The sequence below is a fragment of the Hyaena hyaena genome, unplaced genomic scaffold (genome assembly GCF_003009895.1).
Source record: "Hyaena hyaena isolate Hyena2069 unplaced genomic scaffold, ASM300989v1 scaffold_394, whole genome shotgun sequence".
NCBI classification, from domain to species: domain Eukaryota; kingdom Metazoa; phylum Chordata; class Mammalia; order Carnivora; family Hyaenidae; genus Hyaena; species Hyaena hyaena.
In genome coordinates, this window is record NW_024081026.1 from 773,560 (window position 1) to 785,793 (window position 12,234).

Here is a 12,234-nt window from a genome sequence, read left to right on the forward strand (position 1 = left end):
ACAGTGACAAACAACCTGTTAGGCCTACTTGTCGCTCCCTGGGCACACCGTCCCTTTACCTGAGCATGGTGAGCTCTCTCTCCTCCATGTCTTAGAGAAATGATATCATGCTGGCTGCAAAGGACCTGTAAAATAAAGGCCACCTTGTTAGAAGAAACTCTAAACATCAAATTCAGAGAGCTGTTTGAACATATGTAAGCAGATGCAAGGTTTCACTTGCAAAGTTCAAGCTGAACACTGTCCTTTCTCATTTCTAGCCATTCCAACTGACTGCCCTTGGAGAAGGTCTCTGCATGGTGCTAACCTGGTAACGATCAATAAATGTGAAGGTCTTAACATAAACACAGCCTATGAACTGTCAATCTTCCAGAGAATATTTCTGCTTTGAAAATAGTCCTTTTTGCCAAAGTAGCTACATCAGGGCCAATGTCAGAGCCAGGGCCTCCCAAATCTAAGAAAGCCTAAATAAATAACGTTGTATGTTAAGGGCACTATCATTCAAAAGCAGTTTGGGGAGCTGATCAGTATAATATTACTATTTTTAAGTGTGGGAAAGAACTTCTGTAAATTTCTAAGATAAAATAACAAATATTTTAAGTTTTCTCTCAGAAAACCTGTTGTTATGCAAACTATAAAAATGCATCTAGATCTTTTCATAGAACAAATCCCAACTTTATTTTCTAGAAAGTATTTTGAAGTCAGATCCATCGACTAGCAACAGCAGCATCACCCAGGAGCCTGAAATGCCGCACCTGAGAATTCACTTGAAACCTCCTGAAACAGAATCCGCATTTTAACAAGAACTTCAGGTGACTTCCATGGCCAGTAAAGTCTGAGAAGCATGGTTCTGAAGTACAGTATGTACGCATCTGGCCTGTGATTACTAGAATCACAAGAAGGAAGTTACCTGAAACTTCAAGACTGTCATCTGGTGTCCAGAAGTTAATGAAATCACAATCCTTTTACTACGGTTCCAAGAAACTGGGGATCTACTAAACTCCCCAAAAACCCTCTCCTGCTGCCTAAAGCAGCTTTTCTTTTCCAGAACATGTAAGCTAATTGTAAACTGATATATAAAAGCATAGCATAATTCTAGAAAGATTTTTCCTTGTTCTCCAAAAACCAGCATCATAGGCCATTCATTCATTCTATAACCAGTGAGTGAACATCTACTTAAGTGATCCACAGTAACCAACATTGTGACAAGAGTCAAAAGTCTAGTAGAAGGATAGAGATTACAACACAGAGTTATAAGTCTAATAAGGAAAGGTCAGCACAGAAAGCCAGGGTGCAGAGTTGGTCACTGCTATACACTTGGAAAGCCCCTGACCCAGATCTGGAATACCAAGAAGGCTTCCTGTGCTAAGCTTTGGGGAAAAAAAAAATGAACATTTTTTCAAGAAGCAGCCTACCTGTAGGCATAGTGAGTGTGGTGTTAGGCTAGGGCAAGTACCTAGACCGGCAATGACAGAGTCAACTACCTTACTTAAAAAAAGTGACTGTGATTTAATAGTTTTTTTTTTCAACTGCTTTGGATATGTGCATGCATGAGCTATAAATGTGGCAGCCCTCAGGAATATTTTTTCGCTTTCAACTCTCCGACCTATAGACAAGGAGGAATGGCAAACATCAAATACGAGAGGCACTAACTCAGAAGTCTGCAGAACACTGTGAGGGGGCAAGGGATGACAGAACAGCGCCTCCACATTTGCTATTGGATCACAGAGAGTGTTGATGAAACCACAACCAGCAATTCGGGGACCATAAAGAGAACTGCATTAAACTTAATACAAAAGTCAGGAAAACGTCTTAGGCGAGGGACACTGGCTATGTGGCAGGGGCACCACTGGGAGCAATTGAGGCTGTCAGTGTGACCACCATGTGCACACCCCTCTCTATGCCTAGCTCTTCTGCCTGCATTTAAATAGTTCTTATCCAGTCTCCTTCCCTCCCACTTACTCTTGTGATTTCTCTCATTCATTTTCCTTCTCCCTTAGTTCCTCCAGGTGCCCTCTGGTCTCTAATTGAACTCTCATCTTTTTTCTTTCAATCTGCAGGCTTTTTCACACCCTCATTTTGTGAGAAGGACATAAGGGATAGAAGCAAGGGCAACAGAACATTTGTCCTCTCACCTCCCTTGATCTCTCTTCCCTTTGCTCCACTAATATCCCCACACTTCTATTTCCCTCTTCTCTGCTCTCTTTCCTCCCCGAGAGTCGTTCTCTGTTATCAGTCTATAGCCAGTTCTCCCAAGCACAGAGCTGAGAGATGAGAGAATAACTGGCCACCTTTACTCTTCCACTGTTATACTTAGAGTTCCCAAATTCTCCTAACATTCTTCTCAACAGTTGAGGAAAAAAATACTTTTAAAATGTAGTAATTTAGCATTTTCTTAGTTTTTAAAATGTAGAACAATTCTGGATCATTCAACTGCTGTGCTGATGGGTACAAAGATATAAAATACATGAGGCAAAAGAGTTTCGTTCTATCCCTAGTTTTCCTTAAGTGCATTCCCTCCAACCCCTCATAAATCCAACCTTTTCATTAGTCTTCTCCTTGTGTGGATCCCCTAAACCCTCCTGGAATGACTGAAATGTGCCTCATTACCAGTCCAAGGAAGATGAATGACACAGGTCAGAGTTAACGGAGTGCTTCTTGACAAAGACACAATGCAGCTCACAAAAAGGCTCATTTAACACCCCACCAGGAAGCCTTACAAGTTACAGCTTAATAAATATATGAAGATTATTGTAATAGAGAAAATGTCTGGTACCACTTCCCACACAAAACGCACTTACGGAGAACTCCACAGAGTAGGTTGTTGATACAGCAATCTCACACATACTCTTCAAATTGCAGGAAAGCAATTTGGTTTTCTTTAGGCATTGCACTCTGTTTTCAAGCCCTGTGGACTATCAGCAAAACTTTGTAGACAAATTGCAGTCTTTTGTCCCAATCCCTGGATGTAGCATATGCCCCTCACATATAGTATATGCTCTCAAAATATTTGATGGACGAATGAGTTAATTAATCAATCAGTCAATCAACTGACCAATCAGTATAAACCTAAGACACAACAGAATTAAGTAGTTGGAGGAAAACACTATCATACACTAAAACACTTTGAAAAATTCCCTGAGGCTTTTGGCATTGTCGTCTAATCATATGGTAGACATAGTGTCTTGAATATAACTCACTTCGAAGATCTAGTAAAAAAGGAAGAGAGGCTGGCTGGATGGGGATACAGAATAGCCCAATGTGACAACCAACTTTCTAATAGCAAATGAGCAGAAATAAAACTTTAAAACACACACAAAAGTTCTCAAAAATAAATACAGTTAGCTGGGGAGAAATTAGGTAAGCCTTCCATTTCTTCCCACGATACACACTTTTTTAAAATTTCTGCTGGTCTATCACACCGTTACGCTTCTGCAACAGTCCTGTGTGACACGAGGAAGTGAAGACCTGGGTACAACCCCCTACGATTTTCTAGACAAGCCAAGAAAGCTCCAGAATGGGTTCACTGTAGATTGTGATCCTACCTTGGAGAAAGGGAAAAGGAGACATGACAAGCTGAACTGTGCCTACACAGAACCTAAAGAGTCCCCTTCTCCCTGGATTCACCTCAGAACACAGGGACCACATTAGTGATTCCCCCAAACAGGGATTGCGAGTCACTCCACATCAGTCAAACAGGAGTTAAGAGGCAGAGCTGGCCTGGCCTGCAGTGGCAGTTTATTACATCTTGCTCTGAATCTCTTAATAATTTTTTTAAAATGCATTTCATTGTACGTAATCAACAGCGTCCCAGAAGTTGGAATTCACTTTCTTCACGTTCAAAAACTATAAGAGGTTCTTTTTAACATTAACACCATTAACATCATCAGGCTGAGACGGACACCCCTCCAGAAAAGAGCTCCTTGGAAACCTATCCAATCTCTCTCATAGGAAGAATCCCCTGCACTGACTTTCAACTCCACTGCTCCCTCAGACTTGTATCACTTTTAACAAATGCCCTGCACTCGCATCTGAAAAGAACGATTTGACCCCTTGAAGAAAAAAAACGTTGACAGCTCCAGGACACATGTATTTTAATTTAAATCTGACCCAGAGTAAAGCATCTATGACCCATCAACGGAAAAAAATTTTTTTTAAAGAATCCCTAGGTATTACTTGCATGACTACATCTATATGTCATGAGTCCCAGATTTATTACCATTCAACAAATAGGGTTTTATAATCATAGGGAATTGAAGAAAAGATAGCATGCTTTAACTCTTTTTACCCCCTAAATTTCATTTTGAGCTTTCCAGCAATATGGTCTCCTAGCTATGCAAGAATCCCAGCGCTACTTTTTCAGTCACATCCAGACAGTATAAGCATTTCCAGGAAGAAAAAATTGCTGTATTTGCCACCTGTACTCACTACCTAAAGTTCTACAGCTATGTTTTTGCAGTGGGGCATAAAGAATGGCAAAGGGGTGAGAAGGAGATCTAATACCCCCCCCCCCCCCCCCCGAAGCCAGTTCTGAGTGCCTTCTCCCCCGTGACTCACAGGATATCTTTTCAACATCAATTGTCGGTTCAGTTTTCACTAATAACATTTTTGCATTTCTTCTATTCTCGTCTCAATAAGCTGGTGCTTACAGGGACAATAAAAAAACAACAACACTCCCTTCCACAACATTTGTGTGCATGTGCATATATATGTGTTCATCTGTCATAAGATTTCCGGATCTAAACTTCAGATCAAGTAGTCAAATAGTGTGTACAGAACAAGGGCTACAGAAGGAAAATAGATCAGTGAAGGAGTATCTCTTGCCACCACTTCCACTAGGTCCCTGAGAGATGTAATCCGGAAAGTCTCCTCCTCAGTCCCTTGATCCAGCCAAGCCCTCTATTAAACAGACCTTCCAGACAGAGAGGGGACTGGGTGGATGCCTCCATAAGAGATCACCACATATTTTCATACTTTACAAGAATAAAGCAATTACAGCTTTAGTCATTCATGAATAAAGCCTCTTTAACATTTTAATGAGAACATTAAACTCAGCTTCACTTGGTTTGGCCTCCCCAGAAAGTCTGTTAGCCTTAGAGAAAGTTTCTTTAAAAAGCAGGAATGAAATTGAAGGCCTGTCTGTGCCCTGTAGGGCATGACCGGGCCACAAACACTGGATGCATTATTTCCCTCCTGAACTAGCCTATCTATTTTGATAAGACTACAGTTTGGCAAATGAAAGAAGGCATCTGAAGAAATACCCTCCTCTCTGCTCTATTTGTGTGCTTGTGTGTACTCACTCATTTTATATCTGACTCGTCTCCTAATTCGCTTTTATGTTATACACAGCTTTGACTACAATGTGTGACTCAATAAATGTTAAATCATACTTTTCTGCTATTTTTCCCTTAATCATTTTCTACTGCCTCTGTTCTCTCTTGCGATGTGACTGATTCCCACCAAGGCTACCGACTGCCATTCCCCTGGAGACCCATTAAATTCAGCAGACAACCAAGAAAGCTTCAGAAGCCAAAGGTGAACAAGAAATAATTCTCAGACTCGGTGACTTAACATGAATGTCTGCCTCTTCTTCTGAACAAAACCTGAAGCAGTGTAAATGAAAGAGATTGTCACCTTGAAAATCGGGTGGAAGAGAAGAGAAAAGCTAAAGGTTCTTCATATTCAGGTAATTCATCACATTTACTGAATGCCTACTGTGGACAAAGCACTATTCTAGGTTCTGGGGATACAGTCAGGAATAAGGCAGACAAGACCGCCACTCCCACAGAGCTTACAATGTAGTGGGAGAGACAGGCAGTAAACAGAAAAAAAAAATGTTAGAAGGGAATAAGTGCTATGAAGAGCATACAACAGGGTGGTGTGATAAGAGAAGCTAGTTAAATAGGGTGGACAGGAAAAGCCACGCAGAGCAAAAAACTATAGCAAATCCTTAGGATCATGAAAAGACAGAGAGAAACCTGAAATGCATGCTAGTAAGTGAAAGGAGATAATCTGAAAAGACTACATACTGTATAATTCCAACTATATGACGTCTGGAAAAGGCAAAACTATGGTGGAGATTGTCAAAAGATCAGTTGTTGCCAAGGGTTGGGGAGAAGAAGGGATGAACAGGCAGAGTACAGAGGATTTTTACACAGTGAAACTATTCTATACAATACTATATAATGGCAGATATATGACATTATACCATTGTCAAAAGCCATAAAATGCACAACATTAAGAGTGAACCCCTAAAGTAAACTATGGGCTCTGGGTGATAAAGACATGTCAATCTGGGGCACCAATTGTAAGAAGCATGACTCTTGTGTCAGATGTCCATAGGGGAAGCCTCTGTCCATGTGGAGGGGTAAAGGGCAGGAGAGACAGGAGAATTCTCTCTACCTTCTGCTCAGTTTTGTTGTGAACCCAAACCTGCTCAAAAAAAGTCTGATTTTAAAAATCCTTAAGGTAAGAAAGAGTATGGTGTGCTGAAGAAGTTCAGCTTCGCCTGAGTCTGGTGAACATGGCAGAGAGAAATGGCATCAAGGTGAGCCAAGGAGATAGTGATTAGAAGTTTGAATTTCATTCTAAAAGCACCACCACTGGCTAGTTCTAAGCAGAGCTTATTTTAATGTGTTTTACATTTCTGAAAGGTCACTCTGGCTACCGTGTGGAAAAGGCATTACAGAGAGGCAGTCAACAGAGGCTGATGATGGTGGCCTGGTCGAGGGTGGGAGAAGTGGATGGGTTTGAAATATATGGAAACAGAGCTAACAGGATTGGTGATGGATAGACTGGATATGGGCGGTAAGGGAGAAAGAGAAATCGAAGATGATTGCTGAATGAGAGGAGACGGCACTTACTGAGATGCAGAAGGTCCCCGGGGAGCTACCTATGAAGACCACAGAAGGTGCCACGTGCCATGTGGTAGACGTACGGAAGCAGCAAGAGAGCCTGCATCCACCAAAGAACTCAAGTTCTACTTGCTTGATTCCTGCTTAAAGGGAATAGCAAATGTACTCATGTGCGATCCATAGACTCACATATGCTCTCATATAACCACTTATATGTGAATATATATAATGCTTAGTAAATGTGGGTTTTTTTTGCAATTCAAAGCAAATTTAAAATCATTTCAGTAATCTTAAAAGAGAGATTATTGTTGGTATTATTTCCATTAACTTGTAAGGAAGCTGAGGGCAAATGAAGTGAAGAGTCTTGCTGAGGTCACACAGCACCTGACCAGCAGAGCTGAAGCTAGCAACTGGGTTTCCTCACAGGAGATGACACCATGCATACATCACACTCTTCTGGGGATCCTCTAGAATGTGCAGGGAGCCCTGTGAGCACTGATCTCAACGTGAACACACACATTCTGGATGAGGGCGGGGTGCTGCCGCAGCCTTTCCTTTAAGCTCATCCTGTCTAGACGCTATTTAAATAATCTATAAAATGTGACTGACGAAACTAAAAAACATCAGTAACACGAAAGCAAACCTTACATAGAGCAAATCAAATCTTAAACTAAAATGTCATAGTTTTTTTAATGGACATATTGTTTTTTTAATGTTTATTTAAGAGAGAGAGAGAGAGAGAGATCAGGGGAAGGCCAGACAGGGAGGGAGACACAGAATCTGAAGCAGGCTCTAGGCTCTCAGCTGTCAGCACAGAGCCCGACTTGAGGCTGGAATCCATGAACCGCAAGATCATGACCTGAGCCGAAGTCGCCCGCTTAGCTGACTGAGCCACCCAGGCACCCCTAAATGGGCATTTCAGCTACAAACAACAAGGTCTCCTGTGCACAAGCTCTTCAGAAACCCTTCTAAGGGTGACGCAGATGGAGCTTGCTCATAAATGGAAGGAACACATGTGCCCATGACTCACTGGCAGACCAGCACCTCCTTACGTGAATCCTTCATCTGGGATTCCTCTCCTACTCTTTAGGTTTTTCAAAGAGCACCGAAAGCCCAAACAACTATTAGGGAAAGGGAAAACAAAAATGCTAGGACCAAATTGCTGACAGGTCCGGTTTTGGAAACATCATTTAAAAGAGTGAAATTCAACCAAGTGGAATTATCACTAAAATAATTCAGATCATATTTAAAGAAGACAAACCCTAGGGGCAGGACTGGGAGGCCTGGCCACGCTGTTGAGTCTGCATCCTACCTATACAAGTTTTAAAAATAGGCCTCACTCTGCCAGGCTCTCCCTCAGAGGCTGTGAGGACTCCCACCTCACAACATTTTGAAGTCTGAAAGGGAAACAGTGAGGGGGCGTCTGCCTCTGTGTTTGTCCCTGTGAGTCATACATTCTCTGTTCCTACTCAATGTGGGTTGTTTGTTTTCTTGTTGGTTTGTAGACTTCCCCTCGACTGCTTTTCTCTAATCATGTTTTTCCAAAGGACCCCGGCAGAGCACGCACAGCCCCACTAACGGACAACAGGGCCACAGCTAGTGGTACTCACAATAACGAAACCGAGAACACCCAAAGATGGGGATTCAGAAGAAGAGTTTGAGAAGCGTGGTCAGTTACACCCCATCCTCCAAACTAGAGATTCAGAGTATCATTTTTCAGGGCTAAAATCATATATAAAGATGAGAATCACTCTCCTCTGGCACGGATTTCCTCACCAAATGTGTTCATGAAGGTACACAAAGGATATGCTGTCAGCACACACAAAAGGACAATGGACACTTGTCCTGTTGTTAAACACTCAGGTGGGTCACTCTGAAACTCTCCACAGGCTCTCACCAAGGTTCCATTTACACCAAGATCTTCTACCCAGGCCTTATCTATTCTTGTCCATTCTGCTCTATGAATGCCTTTTATTGCTTGGGCATACCATTTTCTCCTATCACTAGTTTAGTTTTTTCTTCTATTTTTGGTAGGATGGTAATTGAGACTTGCAAAGACAGTTGAGGAAAGACAGACGGCAAGAGTCAAGACAAACTGGGAGTAATTCATAGGTACCTGCCTCAGACGGCCTGCTCCGAGTGGGAGCCTAAAACCATGATCAAGACGGAGGCCCGGTGAGTGCAGACAATCATGCCACTAGGAGTGAGTGACTGGGAAAGGGCATTGGATTAGAAAACAAAGAGGCAGTCAACACTGTGGCCTCCTGACACCACCGTGAGACATCTTAAAGGCAACTCCAGGGGCTGGAGGCAGAAGCTGCAAGGATGCTAGTGGTACCTGTTCTAGGAAATGGTGAGGAACTGAGCAGGCAAAAAAGGTAAATGTTGATATTCTTTCCCCTCCATTGTCAAAACCATCTCTTTCCACTTTTTTTTTCTATATTCTTCCCTCCTTCACAGCTTGAGCCCAGTGTGAAATGCCCTATAATCCTCACAGGACACCTGAAACCCTGGCCTGCCAATGCTCATCGTGATGCTCCTATGGAGATCTCTGCACAAGCACACACTGTAACTTTCTTTGCAAAGCATTTTTCACATCTATTGTGTCATTTAATTAACCAACACTATGTGACATAAGCACTTAAATAAATAAATCCAGGCCCAAAGAGATTTATAATCTTACACAACAGAAAGAACCTTCATGCAAACCCAGACCTTCTGACTTGGGATTCTGTGCATCTACAATATGCTGCTAGTGTATTTCTAGTTCTGTAACTCTGTGTGCCATCAATTTCACTAATCTAGACTTCACTGATTCAGAATTGGTGACACAATGAAACTTCATCATGTGATAGCCTACTTACTTGGAAATCTGGGACATGCTATAATAAGTGTTGTGCCTATGATATCGGTACAGATATTGGACAGGGAAGCTATCATCCTGAAAGTACAGCAAAAGAAAGCCTGCCTTTGTTTATTCAATCAGGGCCAACATCATCAACTTAGCACCAACATGCAGTTAAAAAAATATGAACCTGCTAAGTACAAATGATGTAATTCTGTGTCTGTGGCTCACCAGTGTTAAAAATTTCAAAAAAAAAAAAAAATCCCCCAAATCTAAGCTAAAATAAAAACCAACCACCCTCACATGATTTTGTCAAGTACTTTTATTATGTCTTATATTATCCTGTAGTTCAACTTTTTCTTAATTCATATCTGCCTCTCCTGCAAGAGTCTGGCATACAACTGGTTTTTTAATATTTGTTGAATGGAGGATGGAAGAAAATAAAGAATGCATGTGTTCATCAAGCTACACTCCATGTCAGGTGAAGAGTGAAATGCTACTTGAGTTAGACACAGCAGACCAAGCCTGGGCTTTGCAATCATGTAGATCCAGATTCAAGTCCTGCTATTTGCCAACTGTATCATAGTGAGCAAATTAACTCATCTCTTGATTCTGAACTTCTTCATGAGCAAGATGGCGAGAACACAGAGCACCATGTAGAAGTGGGGAGAGAGTTAAATGAAGTCACAGATTTGGCACACGGCCACGGCTGCCTGCAGTTCTGTAGTTCTCCCCCCTCTCTCTAGTCCACATTTACTGTGACCCCTTGCACATCAACCTTCATAATAGTGCTTCCATATGCAAAACTCCCTTGTAAAGCTAACAGCTAAACATCAACTTTATTTACAATGATGGTCACTTTCCCCTTCATGAACACCCAAACTTATCTATTCATGGTGTAGAGATAAGTTGTGTATAGGTGGTATTCAACAAATTTTAACGCCTGTTGAGGAAATGTCCCAGAGAAGTGAAGCTCACCCTTTTATACACCAATACTCTATATTTGAAAGCTTTCTAAAATGTATTGTGCCCTTTACCACTTTGCTAAAATAACAGGTTGAAAGAAATTAAGTTTTTTTTTTTTTTTTTTTGGACTCAGGGTTATCAACATAAACTTAAGACAGCACTGGAATGAAAAGTTATCATTTTTCCGAGGCTTTTTAAGTCAGTCCATTTGCTCATTCTAAATATTGCCAGATTCCTACACTGCGATCATTCCTTTCATTTCTTCCCGTGGTCAGCAGCTTCATCTCCTGGAAGGCATGAGTCGCCATGGAATTTACAAAACAAAGTCCTTACCATCTTCAAAGAGTTCATGAGAAATATCTGAGAATGATTCCTCATCTGTGGCCTCATGAGCACATGGTTAGTAAGAGCCACAAGAAAGACTCATATATTTCCTAGTCCAAGAATTTATGTTTTCTATTTCTAATGTCTTACACATTACAAGGTATTCAACAAATAGTTATAGAGTGAATTAATAGAGTTAACACTATGCAACCTTTGTAATTACTGTTTTCTATTTGAGACTTTGTTCTAATCTATAGCTATGTCCCTTACTCATTTGGGACTGTACTTTTTTTATCTGCAAAATAAGGCGACTGGGTTAAAGTGTCCTTCAGGTTCTTTTCAACATTAACCCCCTATGACCGTATCCTTCTAGGCACATGTTTATATGTTCTATAGGACACAACTGCTGGAAATCTGACCACCAGATGAGTGAGGCATTAGACGACATAGTAAATCCCTATAATCCAGAACCCCTAGTACAAAAACACTATCCTTGTACTATGGCAGCAAATCCAGAAAGAAGTAGCTCTCTTACTCATTTCTCCCACCATTAATATACGTAGAAGTATTGGCCTTGGAGTGTAAACATATTGATTTTGTGCGTGTGTCAAACATTCGTAAATGAAAAAACAAGTATTTTTCAAAACAAGTCAACTGCATCCAGGCAAATAAAACCTTAATGGAAATTTTTTTTCTAACAACTATCATCTAGTGCTTTCATTGGCCCTTTGTTCCAAGCTATTTCTTTTTTCTTTTTTTTTTTTTTACAAATAGTTTATTGTCAAATTAGTTTCTACATAACACTCAGTGCTCATCCCCACAAGTGTCCTCCTCCATGCCCATCCCCCCCTCCCCCACATCCAAGCTATTTCTTTAAATACCACTTGGTTCACATATTAACCTATCAGCTACATTTGCTTAAATAACACCATAGTTTCACTGTTTACACAGAAATTCAGTTCAACCTCCTTAAACTACAGCCTAACTTTCTCCCTTAAAACCGAAATTTCTAAATGAAACAAGTTCATGAGTTTCACACAGAAAGGAAGTGGATGGTTTCAAATAACAAGTCAAACATCTGTCCACAAACATGGTTGGGAGGTCATCACAAATACAGCGTCTCCAGAGCCCTGAGGTGGGGAAGCCTTGGACAACTTTCTTTTCCAGGCAGATGGTGTTCCTTTAATTCAATTCTATGTGAATTCAAGGTATACTTCCTTAAGCACTATACCAAATTCTCAAGAGAAT

The 12,234-nt window shown here is 41.1% G+C and overlaps 1 protein-coding gene across 5 annotated transcripts in view; it reads right to left on the reverse strand.

Moving 5' to 3' along the window:
* Positions 1 to 12,234, reverse strand: part of ENOX1 (ecto-NOX disulfide-thiol exchanger 1) — a 545,438-nt gene that overhangs the window by 436,413 nt on the left and 96,791 nt on the right. For all 5 annotated transcript variants that reach the window (XM_039251548.1, XM_039251538.1, XM_039251540.1 and 2 more), the window contains one exon: positions 60 to 125. The gene's annotated coding sequence lies outside the window, so the exon portion shown is untranslated. The remainder of the gene's footprint in view (positions 1 to 59; positions 126 to 12,234) is intronic.